Here is a 13650-nt window from a genome sequence, read left to right on the forward strand (position 1 = left end):
GACTTGGGTCCACCATATTAGAAATCTGGGTTCTATTCCCAATTCTGCTAAAAGGGACACGTGCAACCTCTCTAGTCCTCGGTTATTCCTCCTGTAAAATGGGAGGAATTATATAGGCCTCCCTTTTAGGGAAGAGATATAAAGTCTTGTGCAATAATAAGAGTTTAGAATAATAATAATAATAATAATAATAACAACAACAAATTTGTGCTTCTCATCAATGGAAGAAGCAAGACACAAAAAAGTCTCCTGATTCCCAGCCCCAGTGTTCCTTCCCCCAAACCAACAGGCATCTTGATGGGGGAAAAGAACCAGCTACATTCATTTTGCCTGTGTTGGGTTTGAAGCTATAACTCCATATAGCAATTTAGAAGTGATATGTGAGGCTCAGTGTGGCCCAGGAGCATGCATGCATTTAACAAGTTCCCATGGCTCATAACTCAGTCAAACTTAGAGACATTTTCACAGGGACAGCAAAGGAACTTCTGAACTCGGAAATATCACCCTGCCAAAATTTCAAATCCATACGCAAAATCCCTGGGACACTAGATTATAAAAAAAAAATTAACAAAATATATATGTTATCTGTTTTTCACTGACCTACTCTCAAAAGTGAGAACTTTTTTTTTTAAATGTTTACTCAAAAGCAATTAGCCGGAGACTGAGACCAAGCTGGAAAGTTTCAGCCCAAAAGGTTAAAGTTTGTCTAAATTACAAGAAACAAAAAACATGGAGTTACAGGGGAAAACATTAAGCAACCTTAATAATAGGTATTAGCAAAGCTGTAATTGCAGAAAACAGAATAAAGGAATTGTTAAAAAGGAAATCTCTTGGGATTTCTCATAAACCTCCTGGTTTTGCCACTCCATCCTCCCCCCTTTACAAAATATCTGACTGTTCCTTAAACTTACTTTCATTTCTGTTGCTTTATTCCCTATATTTCCGCCAATTTCTAATTCATAATAAAATGTCTTTTATTCTATTTATTCTAATTCAAAATAAAATGTCTTTTTCTTAACCACTACGCTGGTATAAACAATTTTTCTGGTTCCAACGTATCAAATACATTTGTAATTTTGAGTACATTGTAAGGTCACTTCTACATGAAGGAAATAAATGGTGAAAATTAACTGAACCTCACCACCCCCAACAATGTCTGTCTCTTTACTTTCCTTCTCCGCAGTAAGAATTATCTAGGTTCTTTTAAAAAGGGACACTGTCAAGCCGTAGGTTCAAGCTTTAAGTTTTGACAGAAAACTAGATTTCCAAAAAAAACTTTGGGTGAAATCCTAGCCACACTGACATTTTGCCTGATGGGGACAGGATTTCACTTTTTACTGGCAGAAATGCATTTTTTTATTTTACATAAGAACGGCCATATTGGGTCAGACCAAAGGTCCATCTAGCTCAGTATCCTGTCTTCTGACAGTGGCCAATGCCAGATGCCCCAGAGGGAATGAACAGAACAGATAATCATCAAGTGATCCATTCCCTGTCGCCCATTCCCAGCTTCTGGAAAACAGAGGCTAGGGACACCATCCCTGTCCACCCTGGCTAATAGCCAGTCATGGATCTATCCTCCATGAACTTATCTAGTTCTTTTTTTAACCCTATTATAGTCTTGGCCTTCACAACATCCTCTGGCAAGGAGTTCCACAGGTTGACTGTGCGTTGTATGAAAAAATACTTCCTTTTGTTTTAAATCTGCTACCTATTAATTTCATTGGGTGACCCCAAGTTCTTGTGATATGAGAAGGAGTAAATAACACTTCCTTATTTACTTTTTCCACATCAGTCATCATTTTATCATATCCCCCCTTAGTCATCTCTTTTCCAAGCTGAAAAGTCCCAGTCTTATTAAACTCTCCTCATATGGAAGCCATCCAATCCGCCTAATCATTTAGGTTGCCCTTTTCTGAACCTTTTCCAATTCCAATCTATCTTTTCTGAGATGGGGGGGGACCATATCTGCACACAGTATTCAAGATGGATGGATTGCCTCTATATAAATCCATTGTATGGATTTATATAGAGGCAATATGATATTTTATGTCTCATTATCTATCCCTTTCTTAATGATTCCCAACATTCTGTTGGCTTTTTTGACTGCCGTTGCACATTGATTTTATGTTTTCAGATAGAAATCTTGGCATCATTGTGGACAGTTTTCTTGAGTGGTAACAGCTAATTTAGAGCCCATCATGTTACATGTATAATTGGGATTATGTTTTCCAATGTGCATTATTTTGCATTTATCAACAGTGAGTGACACCACAATCTGGGACAGGTCCTCAGATTTGTCACCTAAAAAGAATGGTTCAGGTTTGGGAATCTCCCTCACATCCTCAACGATGAAGACCCATGCAAAGAATTCATTTAGTTTTGCCACAATAGCCTTATTGTCCTTGAGTGCTCCTTTAGCATCTCGATTGTCCAGTAGCCCCACTGGTTGTTTCTGATGTACTAAAAAAAATTGCTATTACTTTTTGAGTCTTTGGCTAACTGTTCCTCAAATTCTTTTTTGGCCTTCCTAATTATATTTTTACACTTCGTTTTCTTTTCTTTTTTTAAATTGTTTTTGGATTTAAATAATCCTGCTTAAGGTTTGCAATTGTAGTGTTCTGCCAATGTTTGAGAACCAGAAAGTGAAACTGATGAGAACTACAGATAGAAGTAAATTTGCTTTCACTTTCTACTTTTTGTATTATGCAGTTGTTTTAACCTGAACAAATACATTTAAAATTCAAACTCTCATATTTTAACATCTTAAATTATTGATGGGAAAATCTGCTTTAAATATTATTTTAACCTAAGAATGTTTCTTTATTTTTACCCAAAGTTAGACTCAAGTCCTGCAAAACTTATCCATGCTCTTATCTTTAAGTACATGAGAAGTTCCTTTGAAGGCATTGGGGCTACTCATGTGTATAAAGTTAAGCATTTAAGCATGCAGCATCAGGACTTTATTTATCATTTAATTACACACCTTTTAACCAATGAAATAAGGCCTAGATTAATATATAAATCTATGATAGTAAACTAAATGCAATACCATCTAAGAAATCTACAAGGTCCTTAACAATTTGCTGCTCCAAAAAAGCAGCACAGTTTTATAGTGCAGTTTAGACCCATCAGTATGCAACTGTTTATTACATGTTTGAAATATGCAAGAATAACTAATTAAGTTCTCATTCTAGAATATCCAGTATTTAAGCTTGCTAATTTCTGAGTCTATGGAAGGGAAGAGGGAGAAATTTTTTTTAAAATGCAACAGCATAACAGGGAGGAATAGCTCAGTGGTTTGAGCATTGGCCTGCTAAATCCAGGGTTGAGAGTTCAATCCTTGAGGGGGCCACTTAGGAATCTGGGGCAAAAATCAGTACTTGGTCCTGCTAGTGAAGGCAGGGGGCGGGACTCGATGACCTTTCAAGGTCCCTTCCAGTTCTAGGAGATAGGTGTAACTCCAATTATTAAATTAAACAGTTATTTTCTGTCACTTGTTTGCTGTTTTGTTGTAGACATTAAATGAGCAGCAACAACAACAAAAAATACCAGAAAGCAATAACAAGTGCCTCACTGTTACACTATTTACATTTTTGTTTTGGAAAAGTGTTATGGTTGTCCCAAGAACAATTCTTATTTGCTATAATCATTGAGAGGAACTTTAATCAAATAGTAAGACAATTATAATAAGAAGTGCTACTCTGAAGTTCCATATATACTTTAGCCAAAACTAAAAACAGTTTTCAAACATCATTTTCATTTAAAACTACATTTGAATACAGTTAGCCACCTCATGTAGCTAAAACTAAGATATGTTCACCATCAGATTCAGGAAGTATAGTCAAATCCCAATAGAAGACAATTTTGAAGTCTCTCTTATTTCAAGTTAATTCATTAAGCAGCTGCCCCAGTTGAAAGAGGCCATATTTTAAACAATCTAAAATAATAATTAGCATTTACCTGTGTAATTTACTGATTTGAATGCATAACTGTGGTAAGTGTACATTTAAGTTTGGCACACAACTCCCCACCTGACTTGTTTAAAATTCAGACCCTTAATGACAAAATACTGTATTAAACAGAGACACAAGACAAAAAACTAACTCACTGCACCTCGTTTTCTTCTTTTAATAGTTACATTGCAATCTATGATTAGAAGGCTAAATCTTAGAATTTCATATTTTAGCATCTCTTCATACTGGCTAAATGTTCCTGCCCTCCCTCCTCCCCTCCTTAAGTGCAATGTATACTAAATCTGACCCCATTATGGCTTAATCTTTACCATTCTTTATTATTAGGCTAAAATCATTTCCTGGGAGACATCCCAAAAAAGCAGGTTAAAGTATAGGTTTTATTACCAGGCATTAGCGACAGTTCAGCCACCAGTGGCCAGCAACTGGCATAGCTATACCAGCACAAATTCAAGTGGAGACAAGGGTAGCCATGAATCATACCAGTTCAGTTTACCCCAGGTGTCGGCAACCTTTCAGAAGTGGTGTGCCGAGTCTTCATTTATTCACTCTAATTTAAGGTTTCATGTGCCAGTAATACATTTTAATGTTTTTAGAAGATCTCTTTCTATAAGTCTATAATATATAACTAAACTATTGTTGTATGTACAGTAAATATGGTTTTAAAATGTTTAAGAAACTTCATTTAAAATTAAATTAAAATGCAGAGCCCTCCGGACTGGTGGCCAGGACCCAGGCAGTGTGAGTGCCACTGAAAATCAGCTCGCTTGCCGCCTTCGGCACACGTGCCATAGGTTGCCCACCCCTGGTTTACCCCAATTTCAAGCAAGGGAAAATAGAATTTGCAAATCACATTTTTGTTTGTCTACATTTGGGGGTTGCAGTAAAAACCATTTGTTGGTTATCAAAGTATAGACACTGACAGAGAAACAATTTTACAAATATGTATGTCATCATACTCAATATCTTAGTAAAAAATGCATCCAAGAAAAAAAAATCACTGTGCCATTTTGTTTCTCTCTTAAAAAAAAAAAATCAAGCCACTAACCTATCACTACAAACCCCTTTGCTTTGCATAAAATAGATCAGCTTACAAATTATGGGTATGTCAGCTACCTGATAATTTCTGTCCCTACTTTTAAAAAATTAGCAGCAATAATAATGGAAGAAACTATAAATTTAAAACTATTTAAGAACATCGAAGGTGGATCCTTCAGTCCCTAAAATGATATAAACACTGAAAATCAATCAATAAGAAACAAGATCGGTTCTCTTCATTCAAATGCATTACAACCTAGCAGAAATGTTCAAAGTAAAAAAATATTAATTTTTACCAGACCTTGAAGCCAATGATGCTTTTACTGATTTGGGATCAAATCCCACTCATTTCACTCATGTGAGTAATCCAAATGAACCTAATAGGATTACTTGAACAAGTGAGGAGAGGAGGATTTTACCTTTATTTTCTGACTTTCAAGTAGATTGATCATGTAGAATTTAAAGTCTCAATCCTGCAACTTGCTCTGCATAAAGTGAATCCCTGTACCCACACAGGGTCAGCTGTAGGACTGGGGCCTAAAATGATAATTAATTCAGAATATAGTAATCATTTTCTTTCTAGTTTTTGCAGTTATTACACAGAAAATCCCTTGCTACATTCTGTTGAGAGTTTGCTTATGATTTTTTTTTTGACAATGACAATAGGAACCCTATCTCTGAACTACAATCCCTTGTTATCCACTTCATGACACCTATGTGATAGTACTAAGCTACAGTCTTGTATTGGTTAACTGTCACTGAAATATCAACTACAACAAGAAATGTATATATTGTTCTACTGCACCTATAGTTTACAGAAACTGCAAGAACAGAAAAATGGACCATTTGAAAAAAAATACAAAGAATATGATGGAGAGAATAGGACAGTCAGAAAACTATATTCAAATCCACACATGAAGAATCTGTGAAATTACATGGCTTTTTAAAAAGTGTCACAGTTCAAGTCAAAACAGCACCTCAATCTAATACCATGCACTATTGAACTAATTGATTATATTTATCTGACACCTGCTAGTTTCATTTACCAAGCCTGATTTTAAAAATAATTTTTCTATAAAAATACTGAGAACTATTTCACAATGCAAAGCAATAGAATCCAGAATGCATCCATAATAGAAGATCCAAAACACTTCCTGAAGGTTCCAATCTTACAAGGGATTCAGTATGGCCCAGTGGATAGAGTAACTAATTAGCACTCAGGAGAGCCAGATTCTATTCCTGGCTCAGCCACTGGCCTGAGGGGTGACCTTGGACAAGTCATTTCAGCTCTCTGTTTCTCAGTTTCCCCATCTGAGAAATGGAAATAACAACGTTTACTTCATTTGTAAAGCACTTTGAAATCTACGGATGGAAACCACTACGTAAGAGGTAGAGATTAATATTATTTGGACAGACATCTGTGTGCACATGTAGCACCACAACTTCAGTAGGGGGCCAACCCATGCTGAGTCATTGTAGAATTGGGGACAAAGTGATATACCTGCTGTACTCATTTCACTACTTTTTTTTTTAATGGGTTTTTTTCCAACAGTAAGATACCCAGGTTTACACACATGCCCATATCCAACTCTGAAGTCCAATCACACAAGAAGCGGGAGACATACTGACAAGTCACACATGATGTCTGATTGTGTTTCACGTTAATGTTATGAAAACACTTGTTTAAAAAAAAAACAATAGCATGTTTGTGAACACGAACTCCAAACAACTCAACATGTGCCACAAGAATTGCATTTGCCCCTCGCTTCCTTCCATTTCGCTGCCGCACTAACAGATGCACCCAGCCCAGCTGCAGCGTGCACAAGGGCAGCAGCCACAGTGACAGCTGGGGCAAGCGGGCTGGTTTCCTGTGTGACCCCCCCCCACCCGCGTCCTGTTAAGCCAGTGCAGCACCGTACCTACCACCTGGTGGTTTAGGGTGCAGACAGTGAGCATGGCATTGGGCGCTGGGACCCACCCGCACCCCCTCTCCGCGGGGCCAGGGCTGCTCACAGGAAGCCACCACCGGCCCCTCCCCAGACACACAAGCTGGGCTGCTCCCCACTCATCCCCGCTCGCTCACACACACACACACACTCATCCCCGCTCTCTCACACACACACACACACTCATCCCCGCTCTCACTCACACACACACACACACACTCATCCCCGCTCGCTCTCACACACACACACACACACTCATCCCCGCTCGCTCTCACACACACACACTCATCCCCGCTCTCTCACACACACACACACTCATCCCCGCTCTCTCACACACACACACACACTCATCCCCGCTCGCTCACACACTCACACACACTCATCCCCGCTCTCACTCACTCACACACACACACACACTCCCGGCCCCTCCCCCGAGCAGGTGGCAGCGGCATCCCCGCCTAAGTGCTGCGTGCACCGGCCTCCTCCTCGCTGCTCCCCGCGCCCCCGCAGCGGGCTCCAGCCCCGGCTGGCTCCCCTCAGGGGCCTCCCCTGCGGGCTCCCCCAGCCGCACCCCCAGGCCCGGCCTCTGCCCCCCGCCGGGTCTGTGCGCTCCGGCCCGGCTCCGCGGACTGTACCTGGACGGGGACGCTGACGGCACCGCGGGGTCGGGGGAGCGGCCGCACCCGCCCCTCACTCGCGCCCTGCTTTGCTTTGGGGGCTTCTTCCGTGCGCGGATGACAGCTGTTTTTTGCGCATGCGCAGACCCTCCTGTAGGCACGGCGAGCACAGAAGCGAGCCGGGGGCGTCACGTGACACGGGAGCCCCCGCCCACTCCTCTGGAGGGCCGTGTCAGGTGACCAAGGACCACTTTAACCGTTCACCCGAGTATTTCCGGGAAGAGCACTGCGCATGTGTACGAAAATGTTCGTTGCGAGTGACACAAAGGGACCGGGGACAGTAACTGAAACGGGCTGTGTGACAGCCTGGAGAAGGTCACGTGAGGGCAGTGAGCGGGAGAGGCAGCTAGCGGGTCTCTCTTCGGCCAATAGGAGCCGCGCGGGGGCGGGCCCCGCTCCGGGGTTGGCCCTCTGGGGCCGCAGCGCCCCTAGGGGTCGGCAGCCAGGCCAGCGCCTTCCCTGCAGCGCCAGCAGAGCTGGCAGGTGCTCGCCGCGCGCAGGGCCAGCCTGGCAGGGCTGATTTAGTGGGGGGGGGATTGGCCCTGCTCTGAGCAGGGGGTTGGACTAGATACCTCCTGAGGGCCCTGCCAACCCGGCTAGTCTATGAAGCCCGTTAGCTGAGGGCAGGTGAAGCAGCTCTGCTGGCCCCGCGCGTGGATTTCGGCACAAATTGAAAAGTTCTCACGTTTGCGGAGAAGCCCTTGCCAGTGCGCCCCATGCTGCCGTGTGGCTCCCAGCCAGCCCCCTGCCCTGGCTGCTGTCCACAGCTAGAGCTGGAATAGAAACGGGTGGCATGGCTGCAATTATTTTTGTGAGGATCCCTGTTTTTTCTTGGCCGCGTCTTCGTGCGAGGGAGCCCATCCCGTCTGGGATCCACGTACTTGTTCTCCCAACAGGGCTCCTGGCTGAAATTGGTGACTGACTTTATTTGAGTGTTGAAACCTGATGTAGAAGTCGTCTCTCTGTTGTGGCTTTCCACAGTAGTAGGGCTCTCCGTCATGCACTCGTGCAGGTGTGCACGCTCGCAGTCACGCTGCTGGTTTAGCTATTGCTGAAGCTACTGCTGGACAATGTGTGCGGTGTAGCAACAGATGGCAGTTTCCACTTTCCTGCTGTCAGAACAAATATATCTTTTAAATCTGATGAGGCTTAAACGTTTATAGCACATAACTGGAAAGGTTTTTTTTTAGTCAAACCTAAGTCAGGCAGCCAACCACTTTGATACAATAAGGTTACAACCATAGGCCTGTCCACTGTGTAGAACAGGGGTGGGCAAACTTTTTAGCCTGAGGGCCACATCGGGGTGCGAAACTGTATGGAGGGCCGGGTAGGGAAGGCTGTGTGCCCCCAAACAGCCTGGCCCCTGCCTCCTATCCGACCCCTCCCACTTTATACCCCCTGCCTCCCCAGACCCCCCCACCCATCCAACCCACCCCCTTGCTCCTTGCCCCCTGACCACCCCCTCCCGAGATGCCCACCACTAACCACCCCCCGGGACCCCACCCCCATCAACCCCCACCCAGCTCCCTGTCCCCTGACTGCCCTGACTCCTATCCACACACCCACCCCTGACAGGCCCCCGGGACCCCACCCTCTATCCAATCCCCCCTGTTCCCTGTCCTCTGGACACACACCCCGGACCTCTGCCCCATCCAACCGTCCCCTGCTCCCTGTGTCCTGACTGCCCCCCAGGATTCCCTGCCCCATATCGAACCCCCCAGCCCCGGCCCCCTTACCATGCCTCTCAGAGCAGCATGTCTGGAGCCGCCCCAGACACATTGCAGCACTGCCCTGCATGAGCGCGCAGCCATGCCACCCAGAGCACTGCCCGTGCGGTGGCGTGGCTGCGGAGGAGGGGGGACAGCAGGGTAGGGGCCGGGAGCTAGCTGCCTGTCCAGGAGCTCGGGCTGGGCCGAATGGTCCCGCGGGCCGGATGTGGCCCGCGGGCCATAGTTTGCCCACTCCTGGTGTAGAGGATGCCTCTGAAGTTTGGCCCATGGAACTGCCAAATCTAGGCAGGAAGCCACAAGATATGTTATGACAGCTCTATACAGTCCAAATGGTGGTATGAATGTGGCAACATTCCTTTGCCTCTAAAATGAAAGTGCACCAAGGAAACTGATTTTTCTGCCACATATTTCTCTCACCCTGGTCAGTGCAGTTACAGTGAGAAATTCATCTCTGATGTATCTCTAACAAGCAATTTGTTATGTTGTATGTGCCATTTTTTTTATTCAGCTTATTAAGCCCTGCCATGTAGTGTAGTTTTATTAATTTAGCTCTACTCTTCTTGATTTAGCTTCTAAAGCACTGCTAAAATATGTAATTTTATTTTCAAGGCATTGCTATAATTAGTCTTTTTTTCCTCCTCAATGTGTGATGTGCCCTATTATCTGAATTCATTATCTACATCAACTGACATTTGTGTAGTATCTCATTGTATTATCTAGTCACGATACATGGATTATGGAAAGCAGTGGGGACTGCTCTGCATCTTTCTCATGATAGAGGCTTCTGCCTTTGAGTGTGCTAATGAGTCATTTTCTATTATACTTCTTTAGAGACTGCTGTGACAAAGAGGTGAGTCTTGGCAGCATAACCTGATGATAAGGGTAGGACTCTTCCAAAACTTTCTGCCTGCTGTTGAGAAGGCTCTCCCACCAATATCTGAATTTGTAAATCTGTTCTGGTCACGTACCAGTTTACTACAATTGATGAAGTGGGTCCTGGAAAAAGTTTGAGTCCCTTAGCAAGTCAGGCCAATATTTATAAAGAATGAAGTGCAGTGATGAACACATGATCTATTAGTGGGGCCTGGTCATTTGTCTGAGACAAATAAATGGTGTTTCCTTTCTAACAAATGAGAAGCACTTTTGGTGCTACCTCTAGTTGAGTCTTGGGACTAAACGTAAAGCTTGTCTATTTGACTTTGTTTTTCCTCAGTAAGGAAATGGACACTGAAGCATTTTTAGAGATGGATGCCAAAAGACAAGCCTCCTGTTGGAAGTGGTCTTTAAGATATATCGCTCTCTGCAAAAGATGTCTCTTATTTTCGATACAAAATTATCTCTGCCCATGTAAAGACTGGGTTCTCACTTCTATCATTGTAAAACATTATTAATGGGAATACTGTCTCATAAGATTGAAATTATGGAAAGTATTATTTATGATCAATAAGGGATAGCGATACAATACTGGTATAAATTAAGGCCTCAGTCCTGCAAACAGGGATCCACTTGCATAAAACAGTTTAGCTGGACACTAGCTCTTCCAGCATTTCCCACAATGAACTTTCCTTCGTGATGTGTTCTAATTTCACCAACAGTGAAGGAGCAGGTGGGAGCTTTCTCCTCCCCTCAACCTCCCAAGCTTGGGAGGAAAGCGAGCAGAGAGAAACAAGGGGAACAATATCTCCCTTAATATAACCCCGCTCACCACTTCTAGCTTGTTAGAGTGATGCCAAGGCAAAAGAGATCACTGGCTCTGCAACTCTAGATTGCTGGACTGATATCAAGTGACAGCTCCCTCTGAGGTTAACAGGCTGAACTACTATAGCTTGCTGTACTGAAGACAAGGCTGTAGACCTTTGAACGTTACTGTGAAGTTGCGGAACTATTAACTAAGGTTTGTAACCTGTCCTTTAAATCGGCTTCGGTACCCAATGACTGGAAGTTAGCTAATGTAACGCCAATATTTAAAAAGGGCTCTAGGGGTGATCCCGGCAATTACAGACCGGTAAGTCTAACGTTGGTACCGGGCTAATTAGTTGAAACAATAGTAAAGAATAAAATTGTCAGACACATAGAAAAACATAAACTCTTGAGCAATAGTCAACATGGTTTCTGTAAAGGGAAATCGTGTCTTACTAATCTATTAGAGTTCTTTGAAGGGGTCAACAAACATGTGGACAAGGGGGATCCGGTGGACATAGTGTACTTAGATTTCCAGAAAGCCTTTGACAAGGTCCCTCACCAAAGGCTCTTACGTAAATTAAGCTGTCATGGGATAAAAGGAAAGGTCCTTTCATGGATTGAGAACTGGTTAAAGGACAGGGAACAAAGGGTAGGAATTAATGGTAAATTCTCAGAATGGAGAGGGGTAACTAGTGGTGTTCCCCAAGGGTCAGTCCTAGGACCAATCCTATTCAATTTATTCATAAATGATCTGGAGAAAGGGGTAAACAGTGAGGTGGCAAAGTTTGCAGATGATACTAAACTACTCAAGATAGTTAAGACCAAAGCAGATTGTGAAGAACTTCAAAAAGATCTCACAAAACTAAGTGATTGGGCAACAAAATGGCAAATGAAATTTAATTTGGATAAATGTAAAGTAATGCACATTGGAAAAAATAACCCCAACTATACATACAACATGATGGGGGCTAATTTAGCTACAACGAGTCAGGAAAAAGATCTTGGAGTTATCGTGGATAGTTCTCTGAAGATGTCCACGCAGTGTGCAGAGGCGGTCAAAAAAGCAAACAGGATGTTAGGAATCATTAAAAAGGGGATAGAGAATAAGACTGAGAATATATTATTGCCCTTATATAAATCCATGGTACGCCCACGTCTCGAATACTGTGTACAGATGTGGTCTCCTCACCTCAAAAAAGATATTCTAGCACTAGAAAAGGTTCAGAAAAGAGCAACTAAAATGATTAGGGGTTTAGAGAGGGTCCCATACGAGGAAAGATTAAAGAGGCTAGGACTCTTCAGCTTGGAAAAGAGAAGACTAAGGGGGGACATGATAGAGGTATATAAAATCATGAGTGATGTTGAGAAAGTGGATAAGGAAAAGTTATTTACTTATTCCCATAATACAAGAACTAGGGGTCACCAAATGAAATTAATAGGCAGCAGGTTTAAAACAAATAAAAGGAAGTTCTTCACGCAGCGCACAGTCAACTTGTGGAACTCCTTACCTGAGGAGGTTGTGAAGGCTAGGACTATAACAATGTTTAAAAGGGGACTGGATAAATTCATGGTGGCTAAGTCCATAAATGGCTATTAGCCAGGATGGGTAAGAATGGTGTCCCTAGCCTCTGTTCGTCAGAGGATGGAGATGGATGGCAGGAGAGAGATCACTTGATCATTGCCTGTTAGGTTCACTCCCTCAGGGGCACCTGGCATTGGCCACTGTCGGTAGACAGATACTGGGCTAGATGGACCTTTGGTCTGACCCAGTACGGCCTTTCTTATGTTCTTATGACTCAGTGCAGGGGACTGGACTAGATGACCTGTCGAGATCCCTTCTAGTCCTGCTTTTCCAAGATTCTATGACTTAGCTTTCTGGGTGTATGTCAAGGCGTAGGCCTTTGGGAGGTCATTGACTAAGCACTTCTTGCATGCTAGGGTGATGTTAAAGGACATAGCTCTGTGATGTCACTGGCTGAGCGCTTTTAGCTTGATTGGCTGATTATTAAGAGAAAGGGCACAGGACGTCTTTCCTGCTGAGATGATTAATGATGTCCAAGTACAGACTTCTATGAAGTCATTGGCTCAGCACTTCTAGCTCGCTGGCCTGACATCAGGGCACAGGCCTTCTTGAGGATACTGGATTAGCAAATCTTGATTTTAGGACACAGGTCTCTTTGAATCATTGGATCAGTACTTTTAGCTTGTGGGCTGATACTATGGCACAGGACTTTCTGAACTCACTGGCTCAGCACCTCTAGCTTGCTGGGTTGCTCTCAGCATGTATGTCTGCAAGTTCACTGGTTTAGGCATTCTAATGTGTTGGTCTGATGTCAAGGCCTCTGGGGTTATTGGATCAGTACCTCTCACTTATAGGGCTTGTGGGAAGACCTAGATTTCTGAGGAATCTCAGGCTGTATACCTCTACCTTCCTGGTGATAATGTAAAGGCCTTAGTGAGGTTACTAGCTCAGCAAACCTGATTTGCTGGACAGATGTGAAAGCACAGGTCTCTGTTTTCGGCTCATTAGTACTGCATATACCACCCAGAACTTCACAGATAAATGCTCCAGCATAACAGGACATAAAATTAGTCTTTCTGC

General features: G+C 43.3%; 1 protein-coding gene across 6 annotated transcripts in view; it reads right to left on the minus strand.

The window, feature by feature from the left end:
• Positions 1-7731, minus strand: part of KDM4C (lysine demethylase 4C) — a 420715-nt gene extending 412984 nt beyond the window's left edge. For 2 of the 6 annotated variants that reach the window (XM_045021576.1, XM_045021577.1), the window contains exon 1: positions 7594-7731. The gene's annotated coding sequence lies outside the window, so the exon portion shown is untranslated. The remainder of the gene's footprint in view (positions 1-7593) is intronic. The other 4 variants (XM_045021569.1, XM_045021570.1, XM_045021571.1 and 1 more) reach the window with 4 other exon arrangements.
• Between the last annotated feature and the right edge of the window lie 5919 nt (positions 7732-13650).

Source organism: Mauremys mutica, chromosome 6 (genome assembly GCF_020497125.1).
Source record: "Mauremys mutica isolate MM-2020 ecotype Southern chromosome 6, ASM2049712v1, whole genome shotgun sequence".
NCBI lineage: Eukaryota > Metazoa > Chordata > Testudines > Geoemydidae > Mauremys > Mauremys mutica.